The following is a 22,051-nucleotide window of genomic DNA, read 5'->3' as shown; positions in this document are numbered from 1 at the left end:
TCAGTGCAGTGGCTGCGCTTAGTATTACAGGCAAAAATACGACTCACATCAATGGGAATTTGGCCTGTAATACCAAACCTGTCCACTGTAGTGCAAACAGAGCTGTCTGCTTCGTGCAGAAATCAGCTCAGTGCACAAGTCCAGTAAACAGCTCAACTGGGGGCGGTCTTCTGTGGCAGACCCCCACTGCTGTACTATTATTGACTTTCTTAAAGGGGGTTTCCATGGAAAATACTATTGATGGCCTTAGAATAGGTCATCAATAGTTGATTGGCTGTTGCTTGGGACCCCGCCCAATAAGCGGAGAGGGCGCATGCTGTCAGCGCCGCAAATACACAGAAGTCGGAGCTGAAGCAGCAGAAGTCTCCACGCCGAGCTCTGTGTAGTGGCCGGTGCTTATAACTGCAGGCACAGCTCTCTTTGATTTCAATGAGAAGACTCGTAACCAATGAGCGTCCGTTGTAGAGGGGTTGAAATCTCAAATACATGCCCGCCAAAGAAACTCACAAATGGTGACAATTCTGGACTTTTGCTACTCTCCCTAGGAGTCGATGTCCTATTATAAGAGCACAGTGAGCATCCCTGAGATGTATATGGCAATATCATGTGTGCGCTTCGTACTACTGTTATTTAGCACGGTTTGATGGTATTATTCTTTATGCATTGTACTGGTGATGTATAACAACACACAGACTTTGAACCAGCCGCGCACTTCAGACTTTGATGGTTCAAGGGCAGCGTCAGACAACTGTATGCGCAATTGCGTACGCCTCAGCGGGGGTTCTTTTGTTATTAATTGACATGTCCATATTTACCTTCCATATATTTTTGCCAAAACTGATCCCAGCAGAGGGAAATAGGAAAATATTTGTATTTTCCCCAGTTTTTGGCACAACATATCCACACAGGAAATAAACTGCAAATACGGTGCCCGTCGTATTCATTCTCACTAAATACATTTCTTGTTCTGAATGTGCGACTTTATCCTAACAAGCTCTAACTTTTCCTTACATTGCTCATCAAGAGAAGTTACTAATGATTTCATAAGAAATCTATATTGTTTCTATAAAACACATTCCTCTTCTGTGTTCTTGTGACAGATACATCATGGCAGTCTACTTCTGATTGGCAGCTTACATTTCCATCAAATTAAAAATAAAATGCAAAGCCATTATTTGAAACGATTATTAGTCTTCACCCACACGTAATATATATATAAAATATAGATTTGAGATGAAACATTTGTCACATTTGCGGTGGGAGGAACATATAGGGAGTTAAACTTTATTTTTCAAAACTTTCACTTGTTTCATCTTTCTATTGTTTAGATACACTGAACGGCCACTTTATTACAGACCCCAATCTAGTGTCTTGTTGGATCTCCTTTTTGCCTTCAGAACTGCAGCAATTTGTCGTGCCATAGATTCCACTAGGTGATGAGATTGTTCTGCAGGACTATCCCCCCTGTGGACAGGAAGCTTCTGGTAGTTGCCGCAAATTAGATGGAGGTGCTGATGTGTCAGCTGGCAGGAAGGGGTCATCGATTCATGCTGCTTGTACTAAATTCAGAATCTTCAATCAGCATTGTGTGAAGAAGTCTGGATTCTAGACTGGATTCTAATTTTTGTGCTCTTTTCCCCACCAGAGTCTCGTCTTTCTGTTTCTCTCAGACACAATTGAGCTAGAACTGGTCATCTGTTGTTATAGCCATTCGTGCTCAGGAAGGAATAATTGTGCATTAAGGCGTCATAGCTGGACCACAAGTGCTGTATTCAGCTGTAATTTGCTTGCCTGTTCAGTGCCTGTTCATCATAATGATTCTTGACCTCCTCCTCTGACCCCTTTCATCGCCAAGTTGTTTCTGCCCACTGGATATCCTTTCGCTGGATGTTTTCCTCAATCACACCATTCTTAGTATACTCTCCACTCCGCTGCACAAGAGAACCCCACAAGGTTGGTAGTAAAATCCTGGCCGCAGCTAGTTTAGCACCGATGATCAGCCCTTGTTGGAAGTCACACAAATCGCTGAAACTGATCCACAGCAAACTTGTCACGTGGTTTTATACTGCACCGTGTAGTCATGGGCAATGGCCTGCTGCCAATATAGGCAAACCATGTGACTCATATGGGGCCTGTAGGTCAGGGGGGGCTTGGGACAGAATGGTCCCACCACTGACTCCCCCCCCCCCCTTCCCTTGAATGTTAAAGGAGATGTCCCGCGCCGAAACGGGTTTTTTTTTTTTTAAACCCCCCCCCCGTTCGGCGCGAGACAACCCCGATGCAGGGGTTAAAAAAACCACCCGCACAGCGCTTACCTGAATCCCGGCGGTCCGGCGTCTTCATACTCACCTGCTGAAGATGGCCGCCGGGATCCTCTGCCTTCGTGGACCGCAGCTCTTCTGTGCGGTCCACTGCCGATTCCAGCCTCCTGATTGGCTGGAATCGGCACGTGACGGGGCGGAGCTACACGGAGCCGCTCTCTGGCACGAGCGGCTCCATAGAAGACTACAGAAGACCCGGACTGCGCAAGCGCGGCTAATTTGGCCATCGGAGGCCGAAAATTAGTCGGCACCATGGAGACGAGGACGCCAGCAACGGAGCAGGTAAGTAAAAAACTTTTTATAACTTCTGTATGGCTCATAATTAATGCACAATGTATATTACAAAGTGCATTATTATGGCCATACAGAAGTGTATAACTCCACTTGCTGCCTCGGGACATCTCCTTTAAGCAATATCAATGCCAAGTGTTACTTACAGTCTAGCTGCTTAGGACACTGCTCTCTCTCAGTCAGTGCAGGCTACTCCTCTCCCTCCTTCCTGTTCTCACTGCAGAACTGCTAAGAATGTAAGTGAGACTTGTGCTGCTGGACATTCAGGGGAAGACACAGAGGAAGACTCCAGTGCTATTGTGGGGGGCAAAGAGGACATCATTACTGGAGGGTCAGGGGGTTACTGAGAGGTTCATTAGGGGTAGTGAAAGAATAGAAAGAGTACAGGGGGATGTTTTCCTATGGATGCCCAAGTTACAGCGGAAAAGTGTGAAATACTTAAAAAAAGACACTGTGAAAGACCCCCAGAGATATTATACGACATCATAGGGGACATAGATGTAAAAAAAAAATTGTTACAAAAATAAGTAAAAAAAAATTACAGAATAAAATAAAAATATATACATTAAAAAGAAAACGACCCACCACCAACCAAAACCGTCACCATATCCGCCCTGTAACCCAAAACTGTACAAATTATATATCAAAATCACAGGAAAAAAAGGTGTTTTTTTTTTAGCTTTTTACTCCCAATAGAACTAAAAAAACTGAAAAGAAAGTAGCCCTATATGTTACAGGAAAAAGACAGCAACAATAATTTTGGTAGCTGAAGAACAAAAAATACGGCAGTAAAACCACCACATGGGTAAAATCCGCAAAAATTTGTCTGGTCCTTTAAGTCCAAAACACCCTGATCCTTAAGGGGTTAAAACAGTATTGTGCTACGCCAATTTGGGAAACTTGACTGTATTGTTATTCAAAATATAAGTCAACACATATGATAGTATTCCAATACAGAAATCTGAAGTATAGAAGATACTGGGCTAGGGCAATGTGCTGGATCTTTGCCCTGGGTGCAGGATAACCCTGCCACGACTCTACCTAATAAATGATTGGTTGCTTGTGATTAAATTGCATCTGTGTTATTTGTACCATATCATTGAATAAGCATTTCAAAAATTGCTGTGCCGTCCATTGAGATGTAGTCATGGGATATTCATCAAATAAACCCACTTAAGTTTGTCTGGCTATTACTTATTTGCAAACTGCGAGCATACGTTTCTGCTTACTGATCTGATTTTTTAGCGAGGGTATTTTTTTTTCTCGAATATTTCAGAGCATCTGGCAGTTTCTATTTAGTAATCATAACGTGGAAAATACGTGTAAAATGTCTTTTATGGTCGAGAGTCAACAGGAAGGGATTTTTTTTCCATCTATTTAAGTATCTGAATAATGTCTCTGTTTTCTACATCAAAGTTCAAGATGTTAAACGAGGGAGTTACCGTACGCCAGCCGTGGTGGAACCAAACTGGAATGATACATTAGATAAACATATCGTTACCTCAGTCGTTTTAACGGCCGTTAAAGCTGAATTATTTTCTCTTCTATCTCCTGAATACTTGTTTTATTGCTGTACATATTTGTGGGCTTAGCCTGTTTAGCCTTTGTGGCTGCTGATACAATGCTTTTAGACTCCGTAATTCAGAAGACTTGACTACCGGTAATAAATTGAGTCATCAAGGTGGCACTTGGATGTCACTCTCTGCAACGACCAGATTTTATGGAGATGAACTACGAGATCAGTCACAAAGTATGCAAGGATCTAAAACATATTGTGGGGACTTGACTTCCAGCAGTCTTCATTTATGTAGACCCCGCATGGCTAAATGTTTAATTTTGCTTCATGCGACGGGTAGGCCTCCCTCACACAGGGCATTTGCAGAAACGCAGCGTTTTTAAATGCTGCGTTACTGCAGATACCGCCCCGTTTCAGCAGCGGTGGCTTACTTTATGCCAGCGTTTTGGCTGCGTTTTCAGCCAAGCTGAAAACGCAGCCAAGAATGCTGAAAAGGAAAAAAAAGCAATACTCGCCTAGCCGCTGCAGTCCGGGTCGCGGCCGCTGATCTCTGCTGCTGATCCGGGCTTCCTCGGCACTCCCAAGCCTATTGCCGGAGGCCAGGTTTGAGAACCTCGCCTCCGGCAATAGAGTGCTGTGATTGGCTGTCAGTGCTTGCTCGATGCCCAATCACAGCCCTTCATTGACTGTCTCAGCCAATCAGAGCTTGCCGGCGCTGATTGGCTGAGACAGTCAATGAAGGGCTGTGATTGATCATCGAGTGTGCCACAACCAATCACAGCACTCTATTGCCGGAGGCGGGGTTCTCAAACCTGGCCTACGGCAATAGACTTGTGAATGCAGGGGAAGCCCAAATCAGCGGCAGAGACCAGCGGCCGCGACCCGGACTGCAGCAGCTAGGTGAGTATTACTTTCTTTTTTTCTACCTAGCCTAGCTGGGACTGATTTTCGGGGTAGGGCTTCTATTGCAAGCCCTCACCCCAAAAATCGGCGAGTGGTTAACGCTGCCAAAAACGCGGCACCAAGTGTTGCCGCGTTTTCAGCAGTGCTAAAACCGCTGCCCATTCATTTCAATGGGCGACGCAGGGCTGAAAACGCCCCAAAATAGAACATGCATCGCTGTCAAAGCGCAGCGTTGGGAGGCGCTGCATTTTCAGCCCTGTGTGAGCAGCCCCATTGAAATGAATGGGAGTGTTGTACAGCGTTTAGCGCTGGGCTGAAAAGGCGGCGCTAAACGCTGTATAAAACGCCCTGTGTGAGGGAGGTCGTATAGTCATTTTATTTATAGTTACCAGACTAAGCTCAGGCTTGTAAATGGGATGAAATTGTTGGAATAGTAACAGTTACTCAGTAGCTGATAAACTAAAGAGAGTGTTTGTTGCTTTGCAGTTAAAGGTGGCCATCCCTGCTAGATCAATGCCGGCTGAGCATGCCAATTTCAAAAGGATTGGCCGGCCATATAATATGCGAGTGTCCCAGTTTTTCCGCAACATAACAAAGGATCAGGTAGTTTCATATGAGGGAGATAAGCTGCCTTTGCAGTTGGTCAGCAGTGGCTTAAAGCTTAGTTGAGTTTTCTCAAATATGCCAGGTTCTCCTTACCCACTCATTTGCTTCTGTTTTCACCCTACTTCATGTCTGTAAGTTCTGATTTTCAGGTGGTCTTCCCTATTGTTCTGCTGTTCTGCTGTTTGCAATCCATTTTCAAGGAAGGGATATGCAGCAAGCGTAGCATTCTCCCAGTAGTTCACTGTCCTGACTTTCTTTCCCTTACTTTGCATGCTGCATTGCTTTGTCTTTGGTCCAATCAGCAGAGTGGCAGTATCTAAATAACCACCACTCTGCTTTCCCAGTATGATTTAGGCATTCAGAGACATTATGGCCAAATCGTTAGTAAACACACTATAGTGTGTGCACAAACACACAGACAGACACGCAAAGACTTTGTACCAGCAGGAGAGGCAAAGATTGTTATCACAGTGGCGTCTGATCTGTCAGCCTGCAGCCTGTAAGTGCAAAGAGGCTGCCTGGGAAGATAGCCCCTGCTGCTATGGAAATGTCCCTGTGTCCTTGATATAAAGGAAGCTCTGAACATAATGACAAAGAGTGGATTACAGGGCATTTGAAAGGGAGCCCCCTAGCGGCAGCCACCTCAAACGTGATTTACAGTATATTACAGAAATAATGAGGCTAACACAAGATAGTAGATGAGCAAAAGTTGACTGAAAAGTTAGTGCCCCTTCAAGTCTGTCTTGCCCTTTATAACACATGCAAACTCAGCTTAGTGTATAGCGGGTTGATAGGAATAGTTAGTTTCCCTAGAAGACATTCTCCTCTCTCACTAAGTAACGACTCTGGTCTTTCCACATAGAGCGTTATTTTCCAACTTGTGTCTTCAGAACCATATTTGGCACTCAGATCTGCTTGCATATGGCTGTAAACCTATTACAGTGCGATAATGCATCGCTGCAGCCACCCACCCCCACTCATCTGTCACTGGGGGCTGCAGTCAGTTGCTGTCCTTACTCCCATGCTGCATGCCACATCTTCTCTGCTGCACAGCATCTGGCTCCTGTCCTCTAGTTGACATGACCCGCCTTCAATGATGCTTCCACCTCCAACACCAAGGATGATGTCCAGCTCTGCTGCACTGATAGTACAATACTACCCTTCATTGACCCCCTCACATGGAAATAGGTCTTGCAATGTATGGTGTCTTGCAGATTTCACAGCACACGAATGGACAGGATCTTAAGTGCAACTTGCTATTGGCCAAGTACATACTGTCTTAGTGGCCCCACTGGTAATACTGACCCCCATAGTGGCCCCAATAGTAACTGTTACATTCAGAGCCCCAATAGTAATAGTGCCTCTGTTAGCAGCCCAGGCAGTAATAGTGATCCCCATAGTGGTGCCAGTAGTAATGCAGCGACCGAAGAGCAGCCCTAGCCCAGGAGACAGCGGGGATAAGCCTTGTCACGGTGGCACTACTGTCTCCCACCAGGAAGGTAGCCAGAGTCACGTCCAAGGCCTGGAGGGGGATGCTGTCAAGAATGGGGTAGATTACCTCTCAGTTCTTGTGTCACTCGTGATGCCACCGTTCCTTCCTCTGTGGTGAAGCTGGGTTATGAAATGATAGTCCACACGCACAGAGTATAGTTGAAAACAAAGCCGGGAAAGGTCAGCAATTTTGCTTTACTTGACAACACCAATGCTAACAGTTCAACACTGCAGATGCCAGAATACAGCACAAGTGCAGGCAAAGTGGATAGTGAGACAGGGAGGCAGAACACAGGATGAAGATCAGGCCCACAGTCCTAGTTATCTGTGCAGCTCCACTCCTGGACAACGACACACTTCTCTTCTCACCAGACTCTAAACCTGTCAACACTCACTTGTTCAGAAGTCTCTCAATGCTGCATTGCAATCTCCTCCTTCTCTCTTTCACACTCTTTAGGCTGCAAACTTCTGAGGGTAGTAGTCCTCAAACAGCCATCAGGCTATCCTCTCGGCATCCTCCATTCTGGACCTCAGTAAGGCAAGACACAGTTTTCTTCTAGGCTAGAGCAGACTCACTCATGCCCTCTGCAGAATTCCAGACAGACTCTTGCACTGACTTGCTTGCTCACTGACTAACTTGCACTCCAACAAATGTGTCCTCCAACTAACTCACCAATACTAATATATAGCATGGTCAGGTGACCACAGACTCACAACACAAACGGATACATTTCCAGACAGAGACAGCTCACTTGCAGACATTAACCCTTTCATTTCTGCAGAGGTGCAACACATACTTCATGCACACAGAAGTTGCAGACAATACAAAGGCACACGACAAACATGAAAGACATTCTGAAGTGGCCTATAGGTCTGGGCCACTACAATAATAGTGTCCCTGTTAGTGGTCTCAATTATAATATTGTCTCTATTAGTGGCCCTCTGTAGTAACAGTGAACCCCATAATGGTCCCAGTAGTATTACTGCCCCTGTTAGCGGCCCCAATAGTAATACTGTCCCCCTTCAGAGTCCCAATAGTAATAGTGCCTCCCTTAGCAGCCCCAGCAGTAATAGTGACCGCCATAGTGGTCCCAGTAGTGTTATTGCCTTTGTTAGGGTCGGTGAGTAGAGCAGAGACAGCTGAGAAAGTGAGTATAATATGTTTTGGGGATTTTTTAAAATGTCGGGTGGGTGGGTGGGGTGGGGGGGTGAGGCGACACCAGCTGCGCGGGAAAGTGTTTCAATTTCGGGACTATCCCACAGAATCTAGGACACCTGGGAAGCATGCATATAGCCAATTACACCTCAATGAGGAAAATCCCCGAAACCGAAGAATCCCCCTTTAATCCGAGCACCTATGCTTCACATATTCCCATAAAGATGGCTTTTAGTGCAGTATTTCCCGCATTGTGTCTACCTATTACTATCAGCAGGCAGAATTAAATGTGCTAGTTGTATTATATGGACCTTATTGATTCTTCTCGCTATGTCTTCTAATAATTGGTACTTTACAATGAGTCAATTATTTGTCATTTTTAATTACTTAGAAAGGCGCTGCGCCATCCCAGATAGTTAATCGTAGGCGCAGTTTGTGTATGCGTATCGACTGCTGCCATTTTTAGTGTGTAATTTGCCATTTTACAAGGAAATTGAGGAGATGTTGTTTCTAGTGATTTTACCTGATCTTCCCACTTAACAGATGCATTATGAGTTTCATTGTCAATTGGTTATCATAACAAGTTCATTACCCCGCATGTTATTTACGTTGCCTTTTATATAATTGCTGTTCTGGGGGAGGTCCTCAGTATCTGCATAAACTGCTTCTATTTTGTATAATTTACATGTGATTAGGAATCCGCCAAGCTGTGTGAACAATCATTTCTGCGTAGATAAATAGCCCCTTTGGAGCCGGGTATTCAAATCAATCTGACGAAAATTGATTGTCGGCCACAACGGTACAAACACATATCTGCTTCGTGCGATTTTAACCTGTCCTCTGCCGGCCTTTCTTCACGCAAAACAATGAAATATAATACATGTACACGTGTAGCAGAGCTGAATTTGATATGTTTAAGTCTTTGGCGCTGCATTGTTTCAACATTACGGTACTGGCTATGTTCACACATCCATGGCTTTAACTCTTAATGCTAAGGATGTAAGTTTGGGGGGGACCTTGCAAAACAAGACTTAGGGTGGCTTTACACCTGCGCTGGGGATTCCACTTTCCTGCTCCATTTGTGGGGCAGGAAAGGGTAATCCCCGTGGCTGAATGGTTCTGTGTCTGGACGGAACTGGACAGTGCCAGGTGAGCCCTATTGACTATAACGGCTCAGTCACACGGGCGCATCGGCGCCCGTGTTACTGCAGGTAGCAGACGGACGTACCTGAAGACAGACGTCTCTCTGTAGCGCCGGAGGAAAGGACATATGACCGGCTTCATTGCCGGTCATGTGTTCTTTCATCAGCGCTGCAGAGAGACGTCCGTCTTCAAGTACGGCCGTCTTCTAACTGTCAGTCACATGGGCGCATCGGCGCCGGTGTACGGGTGCCGATGCCCCTGTGTGACTGAGCCCTTATGGGATTTGTCTATTTTCCCCACTCGGTTTTGGGACAGATGAAAAAGTGCTGCATGCAGTGCTTTTTCTTCCGATATTTGCAGCTGGATCTGCAATGAAACATCTAGCTGGAATTTCTGGCACAGATGTGAAACTGCCCTTAAACTTACGTCCTGTGGATGGCGTGGGCTCAGAAGTGAGCCTGCACCATTCCACAGGTAGAGGCGGCTGTGACTGATAGCCTTCCTCCTGCTGTAACAGCAGTGATCAATGAGAGCACCGATCCCTGCTGTTAAACCCTTACTTGTGACAATCAACATACCTCATTGGCAATAGACTATCAGCGAGAGCTAGGAGAGGTGAGTGTAAGGGCTACTTCACATGAGCGTTTTATCGCGGCTCTTTTGCCGCGATAAAACACCGGCCGTAAATCACGACCATCTGAAGCATTGGGTTCCAATGTGCGTAAAATCGTCTGGCCAGAAAAGATAGCACACACGGTGTGCATTTTGGCCGGTCGCTTTTACGCTGACAAGAAAAGATAGGTCTGGACCTATCTTTTGCTAGAATACGCCAACGGTCCAATAGACTCCTATGTGAGCCTGTGAGAGCTGCCGAGAAAGGAAAGTGGGAGGGAGTTTAGCAGCGGCTCTGCTAAACTCCCTTCTCCTTCCCTCCCCCTCTCCGTCTCTTACTGGCTGCTGGCAAAGGGAGTGGGCAGGACAGGGCGGAAGATTAGCGGACTAGCTCTGCCTTTGTTTGACAACAAGAATTGAAGGAGAACTCGCCACCTCCCGTGGTAACCTGTTCCACTCATTGATCACTCTCACTGTCAGAAAGTTTTTTCTAATTTCTAATCTGTCTCCTCCCTTTCAGTTTTATCCCATTGCTTCTAGTCTTTTGATTGATGGTCCATGTTAAAATAATCACAGCATGACCTCTATTGATGCATTCCCAGACACCAAAATCGCACATTAGGGCAGCCTCACACGGACGTATTTACGCTCGCAAAATTTGCAAGCGCAATACGGAGGAACTAGAGCTTATTGATTTCAATTTTTTTCTCATTTCTTTTTTGCACATGCAAAAGAATAGGAGTGCTCTATTTTTGTGCGCATTTGCGCACCAAGGACTCCCAAGAGCATGCACAATACACTGCTCAATTCCGTGAAAGAAAGAACACATCTGGACCTCATTAAGCTAAATAGCCTTTTAAATCAGGACGAGGTTGTGTTGCACGCATATGAACAGGCCCTGCGTGGGAAAAAAAAAAAACAGTACAATTTGCAGACACAGGCGCAAATCACCCTCATCATAGCACATACTCGTTCAAGTATTAGCGTGTTCGAGATGCTCGTTACTCGAGGCGAGCACCACGCGATGTTCGAGTTACTTTCACTTTCATCTCTGAGACGTTAGCGCGCTTTTCTGGCCAATAGAAAGACAGGGAAGGCATTACAACTTCCCCCTGCGACGTTCAAGCCCTATACCACCCGCCTGCAGTGAGTGGCTGGCGAGATCAGGTGTCACCCGAGTATATAAATCGGCCCCTCCTGCGGCTAGCCACAGATGCATTCTGACAGAGATCAAGGAAAGTGCTGCTGATGCCGGAGCTGCTATAGGGAGAGCGTTAGGAGTGATTTTAGGCTTCAAGAACCCCAACGGTCCTTCTTAGGGCCACATCTGACCGTGTGCAGTACTGTTGAGGCTGCTTTTTGCAGTGTTGCACTTTTTTTTTTTTTTTGTATATCGGCCGTGCAGAGCATTGCGTCCAGAGCATTGCGTCCTGCAGTAATTTTACATAGTCCACGGCCAGTAGTGGTGGTGAGGCAGGGACAGTGTAAGACATATCCAGTCTAAATACGCAGTGGGCTTTTCCAAAAAAATTTGGGGAAAAAAATCTATTTGGGCTGCCTGTGACCGTCCTGACTGTACTGCTTCTCTGCTGGGCGTAGTTGTCCCAATTCATACGCAGCCAGCTAAGTGTTACAGTAGGCTTGTGCAAAATTCTTTCCTGCCTCTGCGTTGCCTCTTACATCACCGCTGTCATCCTGTCCAGAGTGAAACAGTCTGCAGTAATTTTACATAGTCCACGGCCAGTAGTGGTGGTGAGGCAGGGACAGTGAAAGACATATCCAGTCTATATACGCAGTGGGCTTTTCCAAAAAAATTTGGGAAAAAAAATCTATTTGGGCTGCCTGTGACCGTCCTGACTGTACTGCGTCTCTGCTGGGGGTAGTTGTCCTAATTCATACGCAGCCAGCTAAGTGTTACAGTAGGCTTGTGCAAAATTCTTTCCTGCCTCTGCGTTGCCTCTTACATCACCGCTGTCATCCTGTCCAGAGTGAAACAATCTGCAGTAATTTTACATAGTCCACGGCCAGTAGTGGTGGTGAGGCAGGGACAGTGAAAGACATATCCAGTCTATATACGCAGTGGGCTTTTCCAAAAAAATTTGGAGAAAAAAATCTATTTGGGCTGCCTGTGACCGTCCTGACTGTACTGCGTCTCTGCTGGGGGTAGTTGTCCTAATTCATACGCAGCCAAGCTAAGTGTTACAGCAGGCTTGCGCAAAATTCTTTCCTGCCTCTGCTGTGCGTTCCGTAAGCGAAGTCAGCCTCCAACCACAGGCCAATAAGCGGCACATTTAATTACAGCGTTCTGTTTCTGCACTACTGGTAATACAGCATGCTGAGGGGTAGGGGTAGGCCTAGAGGACGTGGACATGGACGCGGGCGAGGACGCAGAGGCCCAAGTCAGGGTGTGGGCACAGGCCGAGCTCCTGATCCAGGTGTATCGCAGCCGACTGCTGCGGGATTAGGAGAGAGGCACGTTTCTGGCGTCCCCACATTCATCTCACAATTAATGGGTCCACGCGGTAGACCTTTATTAGAAAATGAGCAGTGTGAGCAGGTCCTGTCGTGGATGACAGAAAGTGCATCCAGCAATCTATCGACCACCCAGAGTTCTGCGCCGTCCACTGCTGCAACTCTGAATCCTCTGGCTGCTGCTCCTCCTTCCTCCCAGCCTCCTCACTCCATTACAATGACATATTCTGAGGAGCAGGCAGACTCCCAGGAGCTGTTCTCGGGCCCCTGCCCAGAATGGGCAGCAATGGTTCCGAATCCTCTCCCACTGGAGGAGTTTGTCGTGACCGATGCACAACCTTTGGAAAGTTCCCGGGGTCCGGGGGATGAGGCTGGGGACTTCCGGCAACTGTCTCAAGAGCTTTCAGTGAGTGAGGAGGACGATGACGATGAGACACAGTTGTCTATCACTCGGGTAGTAGTAATTGGAGTAAGTCTGAGGGAGGAGCGCACAGAGGATTCGGAGGAAGAGCAGCAGGACGATGAGGTGACTGACCCCACCTGGTTTGCTACGCCTACTGAGGACAGGTCTTCAGAGGGGGAGGCAAGTGCAGCAGCAGGGCAGGTTGGAAGAGGCAGTGCGGTGGCCAGGGCCAGACCGAATAATCCACCAACTGTTTCCCGAAGCGCCCCCTCGCGCCATGCCACCCTGCAGAGGCCGAGGTGCTCAAAGGTCTGGCAGTTTTTCACTGAGAGTGCAGACGACCGACGAACAGTGGTGTGCAACCTTTGTCGCGCCAAGATCAGCCGGGGAGCCACCACCACCAGCCTCACCATCACCAGCATGCGCAGACATATGATGGCCAAGCACCCCACAAGGTGGGACTAAGGCCGTTCACCGCCTCCGGTTTGCACCGCTGCCTCTCCCCCTGTGCCCCAACCTGCCACTGAGATCCAACCCCCCTCTCAGGACACAGGCACTACCGTCTCCTGGCCTGCACCCACACCCTCAACTCCGCTGACCTCGGCCCCATCCACCAATGTCTCTCAGCACACCGTCCAGCCGTCGCTAGCGCAAGTGTTGGAGCGCAAGTGCAAGTACGCCACCACGCACCCGCACGCTCAAGCGTTAAACGTGCACATAGCCAAATTTATCAGCCAGGAGATGCTGCCGTATAGGGTTGTGGAAACGGAGGCTTTCAAAGGTATGATGGCGGCGGCGGCCCCGCGCTACTCAGTTCCCAGTCGCCACTACTTTTCCCGATGTGCCGTCCCAGCCCTGCACGACCACGTCTCCCGCAACATTGTACGCGCCCTCACCAACGCGGTTACTGCCAAGGTCGACTTAACAACGGACACGTGGACAAGCACAGGCGGGCAGGGCCACTATATCTCCCTGACGGCACATTGGGTGAATTTAGTGGAGGCTGGGACAGAGTCAGAGCCTGGGACCGCTCACGTCCTACCCACCCCCAGAATTGCGGGCCCCAGCTCGGTGGTGGTATCTGCGGCGGTGTATGCTTCCTCCACTAAACCACCCTCCTCCTCCTCCTCCTGCTACGCAACCTCTGTCTCGCAATCAAGATGTGTCAGCAGCAGCACGTCGCCAGCAGTCGGTGTCGCTAGGCACGGCAGCACAGCGGTGGGCAAGCGTCAGCAGGCCGTGCTGAAACTACTCAGCTTAGGAGAGAAGAGGCACACAGCCCACGAACTGCTGCAGGGTCTGACAGAGCAGACCGACCGCTGGATTGCGCCGCTGAGCCTCCAACCGGGCATGGTCGTGTGTGACAACGGCGTAACCTGGTAGCGGCTCTGCAGCTCGGCAGCCTCACGCACGTGCCATGCCTGGCCCACGTCTTTAATTTGGTGGTTCAGCGCTTTCTGAAAAGCTACCCACGCTTGTCAGACCTGCTCGGAAAGGTGCGCCGGCTCTGCGCACGTTTCCGCAAGTCCCACATGGACGCTGCCACCCTGCGCACCCTGCAACATCGGTTTCATCTGCCAGTGCACCGACTACTGTGCGACGTGCCCACACGGTGGAACTCTAAGCTCCACATGTTGGCCAGGCTCTATGAGCAGCGTAGAGCTATAGTGGAATACCAACTCCAACATGGGCGGCGCAGTGGGAGTCAGCCTCCTCAATTCTTTACAGAAGAGTGGGCCTGGTTGGCAGACATCTGCCAGGTCCTTGGAAACTTTGAGGAGTCTACCCAGATGGTGAGCGGCGATGCTGCAATCATTAGCGTCACCATTCCTCTGCTATGCCTCTTGAGAAGTTCCCTGCAAAGCATAAAGGAAGGCGCTTTGCGCTCGGAAACAGAGGCGGGGGAAGACAGTATGTCGCTGGATAGTCAGAGCACCCTCCTATCTATATCTCAGCGCGTTGAGAAGGAGGAGGAGGAGGGGGAGGAGGATGAGGAGGAGGGGGAAGAGACAGCTTGGCCCACTGCTGAGGGTACCCATGCTGCTTGCCTGTCATCCTTTCAGTGTGTGTGGCCTGAGGAGGAGGAGGAGGAGGATCCTGAAAGTGATCTTCCTAGTGAGGACAGGCATGTGTTGCGTACAGGTACCCTGGCACACATGGCTGACTTCATGTTAAGATGCCTTTCTCGTGACCCTCGCGTTACACGCATTCTGGCCACTACGGATTACTGGGTGTACACACTGCTCGACCCACGGTATAAGGAGAACCTATCCACTCTCATACCCGAAGAGGTAAGGGGTTCGAGAGTGATGCTATACCACAGGACCCTGGCGGACAAACTGATGGTAAAATTCCCATCCGACAGCGCTAGTGGCCGAAGGCGCAGTTCCGAGGGCCAGGTAGCAGGGGAGGCGCGGAGATCAGGCAGCATGTACAGCACAGGCAGGGGAACACTCTCTAAGGCCTTTGACAGCTTTCTGGCTCCCCAGCAAGACTGTGTCACCGCTCCCCAGTCAAGGCTGAGTCGGCGGGAGCACTGTAAAAGGATGGTGAGGGAGTACGTAGCCGATCGCACGACCGTCCTCCGTGACGCCTCTGCCCCCTACAACTACTGGGTGTCGAAGCTGGACACGTGGCCTGAACTCGCGCTGTATGCCCTGGAGGTGCTTGCTTGTCCTGCGGCTAGCATCTTGTCAGAGAGGGTGTTTAGTGCAGCTGGGAGAATCATCACGGATAAGCGTACCCGCCTGTCAACCGACAGTGCCGACAGGCTTACACTCATCAAGATGAACAAAGCCTGGATTTCCCCAGACTTCTCTTCTCCACCAGCGGACAGCAGCGATACCTAAACAATACGTAGGCTGCACCCGCGGATGGAAGCATTGTTCTCTATCACCATCAAAAACCTTTTAGCTTTATTCAATCTGTGTATAATATTCCTCCTCCTCCTCCTGCTCCTCCTCCTGAAACCTGACGTAATCACGCCGAACGGCAAATTTTCTTAGGTCCACAAGGCTCAGTCATATAATTTTTGTAAACAATTTTTATACGTTTCAATGCTCATTAAAGCGATGAAACTTGCACTTGAACCAATTTTTATTTTAACTGGGCTGCCTCCAGGCCTAGTTACAAATTAAGCCACATTAACCAAAGCGATTAATGGGTTTCACCTGCCCTCTTGGTTGGGCATGGGCAATTTTTCTGACGTACATTAGTACTGTTGGTACACCAATTTTTTGGGGCCCTCGCCTACAGTGTAATCTAATTAATTTTTTGCCCACCTGCATTAAAGCTGACGTTACATCAGCTGTGATGGGCAATGCAATGGGATATATTTATGTACCGCCGGTGGGTTCCAGGGAGCCACCCATGCTGTCGGTCCACACGGAGTTGTAACTGCATGTGTCCCCTTCTAAAGAACCCCAGTCTGACTGGGGCATGCAGTGTGGGCCGAAGCCCACCTGCATTAAACATGACATAACCTCAGCTGTGCTGGGCACTGCAATGGGATATATTTATGTGCCGTCGGTGGGTTCCAGGGAGCCACTCCTGCTGTGGGTCCACAGGGGAGTTGTAACTGCATGTGTCCACTTCTAAAGAACCCCAGTCTGACTGGGGCATGCAGTCTGGGCCGAAGCCCACCTGCATTTAATCTGACGTTAGCTCTGCTGTCCAGTGCACTGCAATGGGATACATTTATGTACAGCGGGTGGGTTCCAGGGAGCCACCCATGCTGTGGGTGCACACGGAATTCCCATTGCGGAGTTGTACCTGCCTGTTACTATTTATAAAAAAACGCGGTCTGACTGGGGCATGCAGACACCTTGACAGAATGAATAGTGTGTGGCACATAGGTACTCCATTGCTATGCCCACGTGTGCAGCTCCTGATGGCGGTGGCACAGGATTATATTTCTCATTGCTTCTGTACAGCATTGTGGGCTATCGCCCCGCCCCTTTTAAAGAGGGTCGCTGCCTAGCCATGCCAACCCTCTGCAGTGTGTGCCTGCGCTTCCTCCTCATGGCAGACGCACTTATAAATAGACATGAGGGTGGTGTGGCATGAGGGCAGCTGAAGGCTGCGCAGGGACACTTTGGTGTGCGCTGTGGACACTGGGTCGTGCGGGGGGGGGGGGGGGGGGTTGGGCAGCATGTAACCCAGGAGAAGTGGCAGCGGAGTGTCATGCAGGCAGTGATTGTGCTTTGTTGGAGGTAGTGTGGTGCTTAGCTAAGGTATGCATTGCTAATGAGGGCTTTTCAGAAGTGAAAATTGTTGGGAGGGGGGGGCACTCTTGCCGCTATTGTGGCTTAATAGTGGGACCTGGGAACTTGAGATGCAGCCCAACATGTAGCCCCTCGCCTGCCCTATCCGTTGCTGTGTCGTTCCCATCACTTTCTTGAATTGCCCAGATTTTCACAAATGGAAACCTTAGCGAGCATCGGCGATATACAAAAATGCTCGGGTCGCCCGTTGACTTCAATGGGGTTCGTTACTCGAAACAAACCCTCGAGCATCGCGAAAATTTTGTCCCGAGTAACAAGCACCCGAGCATTTTGGTGCTCGCTCATCTCTAGGCAGGACCTATCTTCCCACTGTCTTTTTTAGACTCCTGCACTATGGCTCGGCATTTGAATGGCTGGAGAATAAATAAACCATTCATGTGCAACTACACTCAATAGCAGCAAGCAACGGCTGCCTCTTTTTGCCCTGAAACATGTCAAATTTTTACTGACTTAAATCACATTCACCTTCATACGCCAGTGTGAATGACTTCTTCACACGGGCGTATGCATTTTGGCGCACGCCTTAGCGCTACAGATTAGCGCTATGAATGAGCCTTTTTTTGTGGGTATCAGTGTATTTTACTTCACGTTTTACCCACACAGGACATGTTCAGTTGCACGCACCTTTGGTGCTCAGATGCTCAGAAATATAGAGCATGTTGTATTCTTTGCACATGCAAGAAATACGCATGTAAAAAAAAAAATGTGAATGAACCCATTGAAATCAATGGGTTCCATTCTCTGCGTATTGCGGATGCAAATACACTTGTGTGAAACAGCCCTAAGGGTACTTTTAGATGGGCCTATTTATCATTTGTGCGAGCGAGAGGCGTCATCGTTCGCTCTTTGGCTCTTGTGCAGGCTGCTTAGATAGCCAGATACATCGTTGGCTTCTTCAAACGGGAATCGTTTTGATTCATTCAGTCTTTCACATTCGCTGTATAAGTGACTGAGAAGGACTGTGCACACCGAACGATAAGTGAACGAGCCAATGATGGGTTTTATGCTGCAGAAAATGAAAAAGTGAACGATTATCATTCGGTGTAGGTCATTGGCTGCGTTTAGAATGAACGATTATCATTCACTTTCGCTCGTTTGAATGATTTTTGGAACGATCATTCCATCTAAAAGTACTTTTAGCCTGAAGTTTCACTTCTGCCATGGATCTCTTAATGATGGGATAGATGATAAATATTAGATCATGGGGGTCCAATTGCTGGGACCCAACTGATTACTGGTCCCCTGCACCTCCCCACCACTGCAAGGTTGGGAGTCCGGGTTGATTACTCTCGCTCTGTTGTTCTGTACCTCCTATAGAATTTTATCGAGTTTTATCGAAAAGAACCAATTGGGCACAGCACTCAAATGAATAGTTCTGCCCTTTCTTTTAGTGATTGATGGAGTCTCAGCACCCAGACCCAAAGCGATTAAAAACTTTTGACATATCACTATGACATGTCAAAAAGTTTTGAAAGTTTTGTTGCCCTTTAAGACGTATCTGCCGCAATCCTATGTAAAACATTGTGAAATCATCATTAATTGTGTCAAATGGCAAACTGAATTCTTCGATATCTGAAAGGTTCAGTCTACTACATGTATATTTTGAACTATATACAGTATCATAGTAGGTCTTATTTCACTTCTTAAATCAGGTTACAGTAAATCACTGGAAAAATTGAGAGGAGAGGGAGGGGGGGGGAGGGGGCTACTTTTAATTCCGACTGAATGACTTGGTCTGGAAAGAGCCATAAAACCTGGAATGTGATGTACATCGAGTAGGCAGTGAAATATACATGAATGGATCTTACTTTAATATTTTTTTTTCTTCTCTGGTTATTTCCACTGACTCTTTTTTATGTGATGAACATCCCAAATGTCAGACTGGAATGAAGCTCTGCATGACATCACTTATATGAAATTGTTCTAATTGAGTTTTCCCGATTGATTTTCACAGTGTGTAGACTAAAATGAACATAGATTAAAAAAAAAAAATCATATGTAGACAAATTCTCCTACCCAATCATACCAGTGGGGGGCAGTGCTGGTTGAGTAAATATTGTTAGGTTATGTTGTCAGGTTAGCTGTTGAAACGGGTTGACAACCACAAATCTACTTATCTGTGTCAGAAATGCGCTCAGAAAAGTTGTCATTACTTTCTCCCTGCTCCTATTGGCAGTTCATACAAAGTGCATCCCTAACACAACTAACAACTAACACAGGAGGATATATACTACTGAAGCATTATGGGAGTGAAACTTAGAATTAGTCCACTTTAAGATAAGTGCATTTCAACTATGTATTTGGTTTGTGTTTTGCGAATCGTTGTGTGGAGCTGATGTAAATCTATAGATCTGTAAAGGACTGCAGGCAGCGGGTTTGGAGCTTTCCCGGTTTTCCAGGTCAATGTCAACCTGATGGACATAGGGCACAGGAGTCGCCATTGCTGAACAAATAATGCTTTATTAACTATAAGACAGGAAAACAGTAACTTGTGACCCGGTACTCCGGGGTATCTCAGTCTGTCAATAAACTTCAAGAGTCTGTATGAACAGTTGTTAATCAGAGTCCTAGCCTGGTTGATGGGGATCAACACACTAAATGGTTTTTAGGTCCGTTAGCATCAGATATATAAATAAAGATTATTAGCAGTATTATTAGATGCCTGTAATAACTCTACACCCGGATGACTGAAGATGACTCTCTTCTAGGCCTGCTGGCACAAGTTCAGTGTTGGAGGGGAGAGAACGGAGGAACTTCAGCCTTTCAGGCATCCTGAAGTTCTGGAATATTACACTGACTGCTACACTAGAGCATAAAAGAGGAGCGACTCTTCCACTGTCCATAGCTTCACTGTTCGGTGCACACTCTGCAAGCTTCTCAGTGACTGTATTTTTTCCCCAGAGGAAACCATCCATAGGACTGTATCTGTGACATTGCAAGTACACTAGGAGAGACTCCTACTTCAACCTCAATCCTGCACCAAGAACCTCTCTCAACTACTTCCTGTCTCTTCTTCCTGCTCAGCTCTGTTTTCACCTGCCTTCACCTGCCCTTGTATTTGTATACCATTATATCAGTAAGTATGACCACCAGCTATGCTTTTCTCATCCACAACTGGCCTTAACGAATATTTTTTTCTGTTAAGCTACACCTTTTTTTCTAGACACTTATCAAAACTTTCTACTGAGCTGTACAAAGTGTCTAAAATACATAAGGAAAGTTGTATTATGCAACTTCCACTTGTTTTCTGGTGAAAAAAGTTGGGTGAAAATTGGGAACTTTTTTGCCACCTTTACCGCTTCTAAAAAATGTGGGCATGGTTCACCAAATTTACTGTAATTTAAAACTGACTTTTTAAAACTGAGATATTAAATTGTGGTAAACAGATGGCCCAATATATGCTAAATGTATTAAGAAGCCTGAACCCCTTTATACATTTGGCATATTTTCTGACTGAGGGTTTGAGATTGAACCCGTGTACAGAAAGCCAATTGTAATAAATCTGGCCCCATAAAAAATTTAGGTTTGTTTTAGCAATTTGATGCAGAATTTTGGTGCATTTTGCTTAATAAATCTCACCCAATGACGACGCTGTAGTAAGCAAAATGGGAAAGATTTATGGATACTGTCTAAAAAATAAGAAGCTTAAACCCAGACCAGACGGGCAGAACATGCGCCAAATTTATCAGAATCATGCACACTGATAGATTTGGTGTATGTTGTTCGACACTTTTCTCTTCTACTCTTGTTTAGCTAATTTTAGACCACTTTTTGCAACAAAATTGTAGCTAGGCCATGAATAAATTTGTCACGATTTGGGACTCCACATGTCCATGTTGACTATTTTAGATGTTTTTGAAAAGTGTTTATTAGGCACAAGAAAGTTGGGTGCTTGCGCTGGCCCTTTAATAGGCAGACCAAGCACACTCTCCCTACAGTCAGAGGAAGTAGTCAGAAGAATAGTGCAGTATCTGCTGCACAGGAGACCCAGAGCATGCCAATAACCACAGTGGGGGAAGAAGGACAGTGAGAGGGGGCACTGCCAGCAATGGCCAATGGGGCTCACAGTTAATATAGTGGTCAGTGTACAGACAGTATACAGTAAGCTCCTGAGCTCCCCCTAGGGGTGACTGCAGTCAACCAGAATTTTATCAATGTACTCTAAGTTTATGAAGGGAATGTGGAGCTTTCTATTAGAAAATTGAGCTCCGACTGCTATAAAGATATTTTATGCAATTACTCAGCACAGAATTAAGGAAATTGTGTCTAAATGTGAACGCATATAAAGATATATACTGATATTAATATTTTTTCTAAATGAAATTGATCTTGGAATGAGTACAAGTAGAGGCACAAACTATACCTTTGGCGACCCTTTAGTTCCTAAATGACCTTTCCTGCTATAAACCTTCTCTCAACTTTCCGAATAATACAACATTTTAAAAGTACTTAATGAATTATATTGTATAATGTGTTATTTCTGAGTCCCAGATCAAAGGTAATTCTCATGGCCATAAGATTTCCAGCCAAGTCGCTGAAGAAAATACTAATATTCTCTTGAGGAGCTTCAGCAAAACATGGCCCCGATTTTTTTCCCCTCCGTTTCCAATGCTACTTTCATATGTGTTGCTTCAATGGAATATTCAAAAAACATTTATAGAAAAGACATTGAGATACGAATGTAAAACACATGACATCTGGAGATTTATTTGTAAAGCTCCCCCCCCCCCCATCAAAGCTTACTCCAGATCACACCATATTAGCTGTGTTTTTCCAGTTCAGCAGATTCAGGAAGGCAACCACAGACTTCCTTAATAGAAAACATATGAAGCACCAAGCAAATTGCAATATGTA

The sequence above is a fragment of the Eleutherodactylus coqui genome, chromosome 3, assembly GCF_035609145.1.
Source record: "Eleutherodactylus coqui strain aEleCoq1 chromosome 3, aEleCoq1.hap1, whole genome shotgun sequence".
In the NCBI taxonomy this organism is placed as follows: Eukaryota; Metazoa; Chordata; class Amphibia; order Anura; family Eleutherodactylidae; genus Eleutherodactylus; species Eleutherodactylus coqui.
Note: the sequence above shows the minus strand (reverse complement) of the source record.